Source organism: Mytilus californianus, unplaced genomic scaffold (genome assembly GCF_021869535.1).
Source record: "Mytilus californianus isolate M0D057914Y unplaced genomic scaffold, xbMytCali1.0.p SCAF_11, whole genome shotgun sequence".
Lineage (NCBI taxonomy): Eukaryota > Metazoa > Mollusca > Bivalvia > Mytilida > Mytilidae > Mytilus > Mytilus californianus.
This window is the reverse complement of record NW_026262593.1, coordinates 64,570,719-64,586,095: the sequence shown is the minus strand read 5'-3', so window position 1 is coordinate 64,586,095 and position 15,377 is coordinate 64,570,719. Positions and strand designations below refer to the sequence as shown.

Below are 15,377 nucleotides of genomic sequence, written 5' to 3'. Positions count from 1 at the left end.
CTTACCTTCTATAGATTTATGGGGATATGATTGGTTAATCGACTACACGCGGTGACCATATATATTTCATATAGGGTGTCCTAAAAAATACATGGTAAGTTACCATATACGGTTAGCAACCATATGGGGTTAGTAAGGGGTTACTTCCCTTTTAAAACAAAAATGACATCTGAAAGGTTTAAACAGACGAAGAAACTGGTAATAAACGATTGAAATACGTTCAGAAAACAAATTTAAAGCTAACACGTTGTTATTGTTGGCATTTGTTTTTTGTATAGACAAATGGAAGTAGGTTCTTAAAAATGTTAAAATTAAGTATTGAAGTCTTTTAAATCACTTTGATAGGCCGCTAGTCTTAATACCACATGGGAAGATAGTCGGTAAGATAAATTCGTTACACGGTGTGCTAGTGACCTAATACGATATATATGGGGTCAGTAAATTCCACATGGGGATTCGAGCTTCGCTCTCACCCCATATGGAATTTACTGACCCCATATATATATCGTATTAGGTCACTAACACACCTTGTAACTAATATTATACTGTAAGAGGCATATGATTTTTAACAACCGTATTGTACTAATGTGTAAACATGTTAATTATGAGCTATGAAAGTCAAGAAGCTCATGCATTTTCTTCGAGTAGGTTTAACAAGATTTCAAACAAATATACTTTACTTTGGGTTAGCATTCATTAGCTGCCACTATCCTATAGATTAACAACTGTTGGTCATATTGATAATTTATAATCTACATTGAAGCAGGCGCACGAAAGCTGTGTTAGTTAATTCGTTTAATGTGTCATTTGTATGCAATGAATGTGTGTATTGTCTCCCTTGAACAGGTTCACAATTTCATCCTTACATAATTTATAGTTATTTGATTTAATTTTAAATCATTACAAAATTTATACATTTAATAGATCTTAGTATTTATCAGTGGTTTATTAAAGAAATTTATGTATACTTATTAGGTCTTTCCACTTTTCTGTGGAAAGACCTATTGTATTTGTTCTGATTATTATTAGGTCTTTCCACTTTCCTGTGGAAAGACCTATTGTATTTGTTCTGATTATTATTATTATTATTATTTTTTTTTTCTTCCGCCTAATTTTGTTCTCACGTAAAATTTTTGTTTCGCAAGATGTCGCTTAGATATTTCTTATATAATATCATACAGTTTATGCGCTTTTTATTTTCACCCATTCTAAGCCGAACAATTTTCTTTGTAGGAGTTATCTCCCCGAACACTGTTTTCCTTGTGACTGCATCTCCTCTGTAACCGTAAAAGAAAGCGACACATTTATTTTACCAAATTGCTCGTTATATCCTCAGGATGTTTTGTCCAATTTTGACCGAAGCATACGTAAACTCCATATGAGAGTTATTTCCCCTTCTGTATTTGACATAAGGGATATATAAATGTATAGCATGAATGGTAAGTGATAGAGACCTAAGGTATATTGATTTGGGTTCCTTGGTTCATTTAAATGAAATTGAGGCCAAGGTCAAAGGTCAAGGTCATATTCTAAATTTACCGGAAGTGACCTTGAGTGAACCGGAAGTAGTATTTTTTGCACTTATTTCATGGAAAAGTACCTAGAAACCATATATTTTTTGAAAGATCATAGGTTAACCTATTTTTTGAGACCGGAAGTGACATTTTATAAACCGGAAGTAGCATATTATCTTCCTTATTACAGGCATAAGTATATACAAACTATATATTTTTGGAATCAGTGTGAATAAAGCTATCATATGAGACCGGAAGTGACATTTTCTAAACCAGAAGTTGGCAATTATCTCCCTTATTTCAGGCAAAAGTATATAGAAACCATTTATTTATTGAATTAGTATGATGAAATCTATTCTTTGACGCTATTAATAACTTTGAGTAAACCAGAAGTAGCATCCTATCAATTATTTAGAAAATTGATGTGGAAAGACCTTCAATTGTTCTTTGAACAATTGGTTTTTAATTATTATTATTATTATTAATTTTTTCTTCCGCCTAATTTTGTTCTCACGTAAAATTTTTGTTTCGCAAGATGTCGCTTAGATATTTCTTATATAATATCATACAGTTTATGCGCTTTTTATTTTCATCCATTCTAAGCCGAACAATTTTCTTTGTAGGAGTTATCTCCCTGAACACTGTTTTCATTGTTACTGCATCTCCTCCGTAACCGTAAAAGAAAGCGACAAATTTATTTTACCAAATTGCTCGTTATATCCTCAGGATGTTTTGTCCAATTTTGACCGAGGCGATACGTAAACTCCATATGAGAGTTATTTACCCTTCTGTATTTGACATAAGGGATATATAAATGTATAGCATGAATGGTAAGTAATATAGACCTAAGGTATATTGATTTGAGTTCCTTGGTTCATTTAAATGAAATTGAGGCCAAGGTCAAAGGTCAAGGTCATATTAAAAATTTTGACTTTTCCTTGTTATTTGATCTACTCTGTCACTTTTAAAGATACAAATTAAAGAACAAGTGCAAAATGTTTGCCTAATTGTGATTAAGATATGATACATTTGGTCTGAAACAATCCAATGACATTTTATAGGAGTTATTGTCCCTGAAATGATTCAATTTAAGGTTAATTGATTATTACTCCAACTTGTTACACGATAAAGCCATAGGGTCTTTTGCAAACTGTTGGTTGACATATGACCTTGAAAAATGTCAACCGGAAGCGACCTTGAGTGAACCGGAAGTAGTATTTTTTGCACTTATTTCATGGAAAAGTACCTAGAAACCATATATTTTTTGAATGACCATAGGTTAACCTATCTTTTGAGACCGAAAGTAACATTTTATTAACCGGAAGTAGCATATTATCTTCCTTATTACAGGCATAAGTATTTACAAACTATATATTTTTGGAATCAGTGTGAATAAAGCTATCATATGAGACCGGAAGTGACATTTTCTAAACCGGAAGTAGCTAATTATCTCCCTTTTTACATGCAAAAGTATATATAGACCATATTTTTTTGGAATCAGTATAAATAAAGCTATCATATGAGACCGGAAGTGACATTTTCTAAACCGGAAATTGACAATTATCTCCCTTATTTCAGGCAAAAGTAGATAGAAACCATATATAAATTGAATCAGTATGAAGAAACCAAAGCTTGGACGCCAATAGTAATTTTGAGTAAACTGGATGTAGCTTCTCATCAATAATTTAGAACAGTGATGTGGAAAGACCTTCAATTGTTCTCTGAACAATTGGTTTTTAATTATTTTATTTATTTGTTTTGAAACGTTTGAAATTATCATATAAAATTGAGAATGGAAATGGGGAATATGTCAAAGAGACAACAACCCGACCAAAGAGCACACGACAGCTAAAGGCCACCAATGGGTCTTCAACGCAGCGAGAAAATCCCGCACCCGGAGGTGGTCCTCAGCTGGCCCCTAAATAAAATTGTGTACTAGTTCAGTGGAAATGGACGTCACCCTAAACTCCAAAACATATAAATGAACTAAAATTTAAAAACATCCAAGACTAGCAAAAGCCGGAGGCTCCTGACTTGGGACAGGCGCAAACATGCCGCGGGGTTAAACATGTTTTGTGAGATCTCAATCCTCCCCTTTACCTCTAGCCAATGTAGAATAAAGAAACACATAGCAATACGCACAGTAAAACTCAGTTTAAAAGAAGTCCGAGTCCGATGTCAGAATAGGTAACAAAAGAAACTAAGCAAAATGACAATGATACATAAATGAACAAAGGACTACTATCAGTTACTGACATGCCAGCTCCAGACCTCAATTAAACTGATTGAAAGATTATAACTTCATCATATGAAAATCAAGTACAATCCCTCCCGTTATACCAATATGAAGAACCTTTCATAATTTTATTAATATTATTTAGTTACATAGTAAGTTACTTTTAAAACCGACCGTGCAAGTCCCCCATGGGTAGCCAAGGTCGTTAAAAACCCTCTCGGCGGTAAGATACTTAGTTTAATGAGGCAATGTACTAAAGAGTACAGATAGTGCATCTGCTTCAAATTATTCCTGATCCTGGAATTGTTTATTTTTAAAGCCGTATAATAGTTATACAATATATAAAAAGTAATCTGTCTTCATCTAATTTGAAGTAAAATATTCAGGTGAATGACAAATACATGTCTGAAGTGTAACAACCCTAACACAAACACACACACGATAAACATACGCACAAACACAAAAACAGAACACCATAAACACAACTTTATTCGAGAAACTTTAAACTTATGTCAAATGCTTTATTGAGAAATTATGATTGGAACCTACATAAAACATTTTAACTTTTTTGAAAAAGACTAAATGAAAATCGAATTCTATTATCTCCCCATAATGCTACAATGTTGGGAAAATTAACCAGAGTTATCTTACTTTAATCACAGAGAGGGGCTAGCAAACAATTTTTAATTAGAACTTAATTAACGTTAACACAATGTTCCACTAAAAAGGAATGTTACTTTATTCAAATATAAGAACTTAATTAGCCAAATCTACTAATTTTATTTGATATTGTGATTTTTTATGACAATAGATAAACATACTACAACAATTTAAACGAGAAAACTAACGGTCTGATCAGTGTACAAAACTATGAACAAAAACAAATATGGTATACAGCAACAGACGACAACCACTGCATTGGACATAATGTGGCGATGTTAATAGTGTCTGTAGGCACAAAACCCTCACTCTAACCTTGGACAGGGGTGTAACAGCACAATATTGAGACAAACTATACTAATCAAAACAGTGTTTGTACACTGATATATAACTAGTATATATATTTGTTTAGGGGCCAGCTGAAGGACGCCTCCGGGTGCGGGAGTTTCTCGCTGCATTGAAGACCCATTGGTGGCCTTCGGCTGTTGTCTGCTCTATGGTCGGGTTGTTGTCTCTTTGACACATCCCCCATTTCCATTCTCAATTTTATTAATCAGTTGAGAAGGGCTTAACTCATCAGATCGATACAAAGCGAAAAAAACATGCAAAAAAAAACAAAGACCAGACGTTGCAGGGTATTGAAACATTATAGATCTGAAAGTACTCGTAGTTACTGACAGCTAGTTCAAAGCCAATGACGACTTATAAAAAAAAAATCATGCATCGAAAACTAAAATATCAGTCAGTAAAGTTAGTTGGTCCCAATAACTCCCTCATGAATTTTCAAGTTTATAATCCAAGTATGTTCAATGAACAATGTAAATTCTAAAGTTCACAGTTTGATGAATCGAATAAAGTTAATTCCTCCAGTGATTATTAGATATCACAGATGTCATTGTCCAGGATCATGGTAGTTACAGATGTCATTGTCAAGGGTCATATTAGTTATGTCCAAGGACGAATACATATAATCCCCAATGTTATGACAAAACAATGTTATTTATATACTGTGGATTCAATATTAATGGTGAGGTAGCAACTTTTGTAAAACTCGTGGGTTGTCGGAAACCACAGATTGGGCTGCAGCTGGCCTTAACAATAATGTGTACTAGTTCAGCCAAATGAACGCCACAATAACTCCAATATATAAATGAACAAAACAAATAGACTATCAAAGGCTAAAGGTTCTTAACATGGGACATACGCAAAAAAGCGGCGGGTTTATATATGTCTTGTGCTATCTCAAACCTCCCACTATACCTCTGGCCAATGTGGAATAAATAAACTCATAGTAAAACGCACAGTAACACTCTGTTTAGCAGAAGTCCGAGCCCGATGTTAGAATAGGTAACAGACGAAATAAATAAAATGACAATGATCAAAATAGATTAACATTGAACTACTAAAAGTTACTGACATGCTAGCTCCAGACATCAATTTAACTGATCGAAAGACTATGTAATCATTTCAAAATCAACCACAATCCCTCCCTTTACTGGTTTTGTATCATACCAGCATAAATTAAAGGCGAAGAACATAACCCGTATCATGCAAAACAACTGGTTTTAGAATTAATGTGTTTATTTCCGATGCAAATACCCTGTGAGTGAATAAATATTAAGTCAACAAATTGTGTGCTTTGTATAGAATATAACCACAGAACAGAAGAAGGGGTGTAAAATACCTGAACGTATAAGATGTGTGCACATACATTCATATTTACGAATGATGTCCTTGTGCCGATGATAAAAGTAAAAAAAGATACCTGTGTGATATCAAAACAATGTCAACACTTCGTCGAGAGGGATACGCAACTATATAGAAGTCAAAAAAAGGCATTGTTGAAAAACATTCACCAAAAATGCTGGAATTATTATGGGAAAAAATTCCATATATTACATATAAATCTACTCAATGGTTATGAATAAAGCTGTCAAAGCTGATTCCGAAATATGAAAAAAAAACTGACAAGCTTATATACTAACATATAGCCCTCTCACACAGTGTCAATAGTTGAACAATAACAAAGGAGAGATATTTAGTTTCCCATACCCTTAAAAGTCATATAGATGTCATATCTATTCAGCTGTATATTATGAAGTAAGTTTATTTGAACTTTGATTTTGTCTTGAAATTGAAACAGAAGTGCACAATAACCAGTTTGATAAATAAAAGAATATACCGAACAGACATGTTTTGATCTACATTCCATTACAATATTCTGCAATCCGACATATTTTGAGATTTCTCTGATTGATGCCTTTATTCTAACAATTATTTCGAAGTGATGAATATGTGTTTTATGCCAGTGGCAACTTTTACATACATATCCAGATCGATAGCATGATAAAACGATATGAGCATGTGTCCAGTGGCAACTTTTACATACAAATCCAGATCGATAGCATGATAATACGATATAAGCATGCGTCCAGTGGCAACTTTTACATGCATATCCAGATCGATAGCATGATAATACAATATAAACATGAACTTTGCATTGTACCAGAACTTTGAGTACTATTTTTAATTGTAAGTTCAGACTACAGCCCGTAGATAGACATGTCAACCTCCAGGACGCAAAAAAGCGGCGGGTTTATATATGTCTTGTGCTATCTCAAACCTCCCACTATACCCCTGGCCAATGTGGAATAAATAAACTCATAGTAAAACGCACAGTAACACTCTGTTTAGCAGAAGTCCGAGCCCGATGTTAGAATAGGTAACAGACGAAATAAATAAAATGACAATGATCAAAATAGATTAACATTGAACTACTAAAAGTTACTGACATGCTAGCTCCAGACATCAATTTAACTGATCGAAAGACTATGTAATCATTTCAAAATCAACCACAATCCCTCCCTTTACTGGTTTTGTATCATACCAGCATAAATTAAAGGCGAAGAACATAACCCGTATCATGCAAAACAACTGGTTTTAGAATTAATGTGTTTATTTCCGATGCAAATACCCTGTGAGTGAATAAATATTAAGTCAACAAATTGTGTGCTTTGTATAGAATATAACCACAGAACAGAAGAAGGGGTGTAAAATACCTGAACGTATAAGATGTGTGCACATACATTCATATTTACGAATGATGTCCTTGTGCCGATGATAAAAGTAAAAAAAGATACCTGTGTGATATCAAAACAATGTCAACACTTCGTCGAGAGGGATACGCAACTATATAGAAGTCAAAAGAAGGCATTGTTGAAAAACATTCACCAAAAACGCTGGAATTATTATGGCAAAAAATTCCATATATTACATATAAATCTACTCAATGGTTATGAATAAAGCTGTCAAAGCTGATTCCGAAATATGAAAAAAAAACTGACAAGCTTATATACTAACATATAGCCCTCTCACACAGTGTCAATAGTTGAACAATAACAAAGGAGAGATATTTAGTTTCCCATACCCTTAAAAGTCATATAGATGTCATATCTATTCAGCTGTATATTATGAAGTAAGTTCATTTGAACTTTGATTTTGTCTTGAAATTGAAACAGAAGTGCACAATAACCAGTTTGATAAATAAAAGAATATACCGAACAGACATGTTTTGATCTACATTCCATTACAATATTCTGCAATCCGACATATTTTGAGATTTCTCTGATTGATGCCTTTATTCTAACAATTATTGCGAAGTGATGAATATGTGTTTTATGCCAGTGGCAACTTTTACATACATATCCAGATCGATAGCATGATAAAACGATATGAGCATGTGTCCAGTGGCAACTTTTACATACAAATCCAGATCGATAGCATGATAATACGATATAAGCATGCGTCCAGTGGCAACTTTTACATGCATATCCAGATCGATAGCATGATAATACAATATAAACATGAACTTTGCATTGTACCAGAACTTTGAGTACTATTTTTAATTGTAAGTTCAGACTACAGCCCGTAGATAGACATGTCAACCTCCAGGACACAAGCCAAGCAATAGTATACGCCCTTATTTCTAAATAATGCCTGATCATCGTAGATGCAGCAAACATCAACTTTCAGCAACATAAACGGTACCACTTTTTCTGCACCAGGTGCGCACTTTGACAAACAATATCTCGTCAGTAATGCCCGAGGCTAAAATACTTAAAAATCCAAAGCTTATTAAAAAGAGCTATAGATTAAAAAGGACCAACAGGTATAGACAAAGCCGTGCAAGTAATCAAAGCCTTGTATGAGGAGGTTTATATTCCTTAATTTAAAATAATTTCTAAAAAAATATTACAGCAAATGTCATACCAATATCCTGATTTTCTGCAATCCTGACATATTTTAAGATTTCTCTGATTGATGACTTTATTCTGACAAAAAACAACTATTATTGCGAAGACTATATCTGTGATGATGGTGATGGATATATGTTGTATTTCCAATGGCTACTTTTACATACATATCCAGATCGATAGCATGATAATACGATATGAGCATGTACTGTATCCTCCAGAACACATTATCTTGACTTCAAACCAAACTGAAGTATATACCCTTATATCTATATACTGTCTGCTCAGAGCAGATGCAGCAAATATATACTTTCAACTCTTTAATTCTAAAACATTGGGGATCAAAACGTCCATCTCCTGCTCTAGAGGCAAGCACGCTACAAGGCATCTAACGTTTGTTGATTTCTATAATAGTACATCTTTTGACTATGATCGTACAAGAGTTGTTAACTGCGAGGACGACAGCCGATACCCTGTTAATATTAAAAGATACAAAAACAAGATAACAGTGCAAAATACAATAGGATGAACACATTTTTATCTAGAGGTTATTGGTGTGTGAATTCGGTCGATTGATTAATAATCTGTTTACAAATGGCTCTTAGGTAAAATATGTACGTCACCGGCCTAGTTTCCACAACCATTACATTTGTTGCAATCGTAAAATGATGAGTGTGTTTAAAAATCTTATGTTATACCCTTCACAGAAATGTAGTTTGGTGATTTGGTTTGGTTTTGAATAAATGATGCGATTTTGAATTCAAGTTAACACGAATATTTAATGATCACATGGTATTTTCCGATAGTCCTATATTCACGTTTTTTCACGTGAATTTAAGTAATCTTTGATCTGTACTTTTTGTCTTTGTCATTTATTTAACTGTTTTCGTGCTTCGTTCCTATTTGAGGAGTCAACAAGCCTTTCTCAACTGGATTTTACTCTTCCTTTTTGCAGTTATGCCTTTAAAGCACTGTCCTTTGTTCGGTGAGGATTGAACGCTTGCAAACATGTTCCATATTCTTAACGTGTCCGTCCAAAATCAGGTGCCTGTAATTGATGTCGTTGTTGGTTTCTGTCTACCATATCTGTTTCTGTTTTCGCCTATTGTTTAAGCATATTAAAGGCAATATCCTTAATGGTTTGAATTGTTTAACATTTTATCATGTCTGTCATATCTGACTATTTTATAGCAAACTACATATTTACAGTATTCTTTTGATCAGTTTTAATTGAGATCTGGAGATGGCATGTTAGTAACTGCTAGTAGTCCTCTGTTAATTCATGTTGATCATTGTCATTCTGCTTAGTTTCTTCTGTTACCTGTTCTTTCATCGAAATCGGACTTCTTAAACTGAGTTTTACTGTGCGTATTGCTGTGTGTTTATTTATTCCACATTGGCTGGATGTATAGAGGAGGGTTTAAATTTCTTAAAACAATGTTTAACACCACCAAATGAAGTGAGGAACCTCTTGCCTTTGTTAGTGTTGTATGTTTTTTAATTTTAGTTCATTTATTTGTTTCGCAGTTTAGTATGACGTTCATTTTCGCTGAACTAGTATATATTATTGTTTAGGGGCCAGCTAAAGCCCGCCTCCGGGTACGGGATTTTCTCGCTGTGTTGAAGACCCATTTGTGGCCTTGGGCTGTTTTCTGCTCTTTGGTTGGGTTGTTGTCTCTTTGACACTTTCCCCGTTTCCCTTCTCGATTTTATATTGATTTGCTCTTTGCTAAGGAGTGTACGGGCTTTTTTAGTTTCTTACATAAATTTGGTCTCTGATAGTCTTAAGAAGTTTTATTGGCAATCATACTACTTTTGTTGTTAAAATAAAAAAATGTAAGGTCCACTTTTATTATGTTCACCATGTATATTGTACTAAGGCCATTCCATGTTAAAAACTTGTTTTTTGGACTTTTTGTACATTGATTGAAGCGAGCAAGCGAAATAGAATTGCAAACTTTTTTTTGATGTTAGAAAGCAATAACTGAAAGGTGAGAAGAAGTGAATTTATAACTTTTCTTCTTCGAACTTAAGTTTTCAGGAGTGCGAAATTATTTTTTAACACCAAAATGTATTTGAAAGTCTGTGAGATGGGATACAAGCGATGACTTTTTCAAAAAGTTGATTCATTTTAAATGGAGCTATAATTGAAAAAGTTTTCAATGATAATGCATTTTTTTAGTTTCCAACATTTTTGAGGGAGAGAATACGAAGAATTTGCAGTGGCCGAATGAACAGAAAGATTTTTTGTCGTGTTCTACAAAAGATTGTCAGGTTTTTTTTTCTTTCTCAAGCATATGATGTTATAATAATAAAACATCATTTTAAACTGTAATAATAAGTATAATAATAATAATGTAATTGATAAGTGTAAAATAACAACAGTGAGGGCTATAGAAGAATATTGATTTAAATATACAGAATGATATTTGGGTGGTAGATTCGAGGTATGGTATCTATCACACTGCACAGAACCAATTAGAATGTAATAAGAGGACAATGAAGTTACATTTTAGTAATACAGAAAAAAGAAGCTCTTTAAACGGAAGGAATTCCATTTATGTGTGTATCAAAATGGTGTCATTCATGTTAACCTATATTTCGAGTTGTTCCTACTTGTTTACCTGATATTTTTTAGATAAAGGTTTACGAGTTAGATATGGATGTATAAGGAAGTGGTATTGAAATGGGGATAAAACAAAGAACATACTTTTAGTTTAAGTTCACATAATTTCATGACCTTATATTGTATGCAATGTAGTTACGTCCTGTTAAAATGTTTAATCTTTATATAAACAGATGTTTTGTATTTTATCACGGCACAATTAATTCATATCATACACAAAATTAACATACAATCAAGCATGTATGTTTGACAAAATGATATGATACTTTTTTTTAAATTACAACCAGTAGTAACTAGTTAATTAAAAGATGTATTAATGAAAGTAAATCTTTATAAATGGGTTCCGTCCGAAACACTTCTCTGGAGTTACTTTAGTCAGGAACGCAAACATCTAAAAATGAGGAGATAAGATAAGAGCCACGAAATGGTCCCTGATATTGCATAAATAGTAAGCTTATTCAAAGATTTCAAAATTATGTGAATTTTATTTAACAGGTTAATATAATCTCGACACCTAGTACAGAAAGTCACGCGTGATGTCACCTTATACATCTGTCGAAATTTACGTATTTTACTTAAAATGGCCATTTCACGCATAGCTTTTGATCAAAATATGTATCAGTAACAGTTTAACCGACAATGATATTTTCACACACTTACATCTTGTATAATACATTTGGTAATAAAATATTTTTCTATAGGTGTAACACCACTAATTCGGGCCCGGCCAGAAAGCACATAGCAGAAAGTAGTACATATTTAACACAAAATAGTTCCTACGCATGAGTGTAACTTTAAAAATATGTAGAATATTTAGATATTTTTGGTATCAAATGAAAGCTGAATGACTGGTGATCATTGTAGAACACTTTTTGACTTATAATTTTGAATATTAAAAAAACTGCACCAAATTTTAAAAAGAGGGTACATTTTGCCTGTTTGTCAGATCTGAAGTACCTGTTTTGGTACATCCGAAGTTCCAGGAACCAGTTCTTACTTATATGCCATTAAAGGTATGTTGATTTTTTCAGTACAAGACACCATAAAGTGTTGCTTTGACATGCAATGATTGTCACTTTATTTGAACTTAAAACAAAAGAGCTGTGCCTGCTTGAAATTGAGGAATTTAACATAGAAAGCAATGGGGCCATTATTTAGTGGTGTACTTTCTATAGTAAAACTGTTGCTCATACCTGCGCGCACATCTAGTCTTTTATTCCTTTGTTGAATATAGTGGTCATCTTATTTATAATTCGACCGTGCAGGTTTTTAATGTTTTACTCTATCTGCATATGCTTTAGAATGACAAAGCATTTTTGCAATGTAAAAGTTAAATTTTGAAAAAGTTTTAAAAAAAAAGTATCAATTGAAAAATAGGCATAAAGACATTGTCATCCATTAACGTTTCATGGCTTTATCCAGACATTTCCAGAAAATGTTATTTTAATTTAATGTGTCTGTTTTGCGAATGTGGTCTGGCATTCAGTAACATCATTTGAAGTACACATTGCGGTATTTCTGTTTTTGGTTATACTTTCCAGGTTTATAACAATTATTCTTGCTTGTAAACCAAGGAAATGTTCAATGCCAACAGTAGCTTCATAGTATGCCCAATCATTGTTAACAAACTCTTTTGAAATCTTTGAATTGCTTATGGCAAAAAGTCTATGTTGTCCAGAAAGAACATCTCCTCTATCTGACAAAAGTAGTTTATAATTTCGTCTCTCCTCAAGAAATATGCGCAAAGGTCCATATACCCAGTTATAGTCGCCATTGCAATAAGCTACATATGCATCATATTCAAGTTCTTTTTCTTTTGACCTCTGGAAAAGTGGATTGGCGATTCCGATAAATAAATAAAAGTATTGTAGGTGCAATAAGTAACGATATCCAACTAGAATAAATAATAGTAGCACACCAAATAATGTTGCAGAAAAAATAACCCAAACTGTTGTGATACAACTTATTCTAATAATTCGCAAGTGATTGTAAACGGCATCTGTTTCATCGTTTTTGACACACGAATAACTACCATTGCTGTCAAGTATCACTTAAGTAGTAGATAACCATTCTGTAAAATCTAACGAAGCACAACTACAGACAAGAGGGTTTCCCTCTAATAAGACTGTCATTGTCTTATTTGATTTCTCAAATAGCACTTCAATGGTGTCAATTTCTTTAGTTGTCAAATAGGCTATTTTGTTGTTTCTGATGTTAAGGAAACTAAGACGGTTAAACTCGTCTAGAATTAATGGAATACTTGTGAATAAATTTCCTTCAAGTATCAAGGATTGCAAACTATCTAAATGACTTTTAAATGTAAAAATTATGAATCGATCTTCAAAAACATTTCTTGAAAAGTCTAAATACTGCAAACGTTTAAGGCCACGGAGGAATGTACATTGGTTATCATCTTTTAGGCCAATACTTATTGAAGAACTTTACATAATTAACTGTTCCAATTTGACGCCAGATTGCCGAAGGTTGTGATTTATAAGTCCACATTTTGAATGTGAAATATTAAGTATTTTCACATTCTGAAGTCCGTTTGTTGTGTAATTGCAGTCGTCAAATGATGAGTACATGTAAAATCAATTATTTTCAATCGTGTAATACCTTTGAAAGTTAGGCTGTTGATAAGATTATTTCTGCCGATTATGAATGATGCATTTAGGAATTCGAGTGAAGAAGGCAGTCTGATAGACCAATCTGATAAGGTATCAATTATAATTTGTGGTTTAGCGGTTGTTTAAAACTATTATTCTTTTGTTCTCGAATATTTTTAAAGGATTTAGTAGTTATAGAGGAAATGTCTATATATAAAAAAAATTAAAATATAAGATAATAAGATCCTGGTGATGATCAAAGTCATCGTTATTAAAGTTTAACGTCTCAAGACAATGTTTGTATTTCATTTTCTGAAAGGCGGTTGCATCTATCATCCTTATGCCATTCTAACACACAGATAGTTTTTTACGCAAATGTTACCGATATATGCAAATAGATCAGCCGAAATAACGTATTCACCGTAATTTTTAAAATTGTATTAAAATTGTTGCTCAAATCCAATTCATCCATTTGTCGATTTTCAAACACGAGCAAAGCTGGTAATGTATTTGATAGTTTAAGAAAATTTTGATTTGGAATAATAAGACTAGAAAGTAATTTTAATGGTGCAAAAGTATCGATTTCTATCAATCCTAAATATCCATTGATATTCAAATACTGTAATGGAGTCCTTTTAAATGAATAAAATGTAAAGTAATGTATAACATCACTATCATAATCAACTTGGAAGTAATTAAGATTTTTCATGGCGGAAAATATCTCCGAAAATGTTCCATTTGACGGGCCACCATCACAAATCACTGTTGTAATTCTACAAAAATCAGACCACGACTCTCTTGGATACGTTGACAGCAAATTGTGCTATATGGAAAGAACTCAGAGCTCATTTAGTGGTGCAAATATATTAGTTTGAAATGATTTCATTGGATTATGAAAAATTTCAGGTCTTTTAATTGTGTCAAATTATCGAAAGCTGATTGGTCTATTGACGTTATATTACAGTTACTTATATCCAGATAGATGAGGTTTATATATCTAGTAAATGTTTCCTTACCTAAAATGTCAAGGTCATTGTTAGCCAGATATAACTCTGATGTCGTTTGTGGACATTCTGTCGGTATGAATGTTAAATTCATCGAACTACAGTCACATCGTATTTCCTTCATATGTAATGAAATATCACAATGTACAGAATAAACCAACAATAACTTACAGGACGACATGCTTGCTACTTATATAGAGATAACCCAGATATCAAGTAGAGTATAACTTAAAGGACGATATGCTTGCTACTTGTAAAGAGATAACTCAAATATCAAGTAAAGAATAACTTACAGGACGATATGCTTGCTACTTGTAAAGAGATAACCCAGATATCAAGTAAAGTATAACTTACAGGACGATATTCTTGCTACTTATATAGAGATAACCCAGATATCAAGTAGAGTATAAATTAAAGGATGATATGCTTGCTACTTGTAAAGAGATGACACAGATAACAAGTATTAATTAAAGGACGA

At 33.0% G+C, this 15,377-nt stretch overlaps 2 protein-coding genes and 1 long non-coding RNA gene across 5 annotated transcripts in view; 2 read left to right on the top strand and 1 right to left on the bottom strand.

Annotated features, from left to right (window-relative positions):
* The window catches only part of LOC127720532 (uncharacterized), a 362,531-nt gene extending 350,089 nt beyond the window's left edge, over window positions 1–12,442 (top strand). The window contains exon 4 of the long non-coding RNA XR_007990836.1: window positions 12,107–12,442. This is a non-coding gene — a long non-coding RNA (uncharacterized LOC127720532). The remainder of the gene's footprint in view (window positions 1–12,106) is intronic.
* LOC127720525 (tRNA pseudouridine synthase-like 1) overlaps window positions 1–15,377 on the bottom strand; it is a 206,835-nt gene that overhangs the window by 139,803 nt on the left and 51,655 nt on the right. The window lies entirely within an intron of this gene.
* The window catches only part of LOC127720529 (PDZ and LIM domain protein 4-like), a 197,662-nt gene that overhangs the window by 157,182 nt on the left and 25,103 nt on the right, over window positions 1–15,377 (top strand). The gene's annotated exons all lie outside the window — the stretch shown is intronic.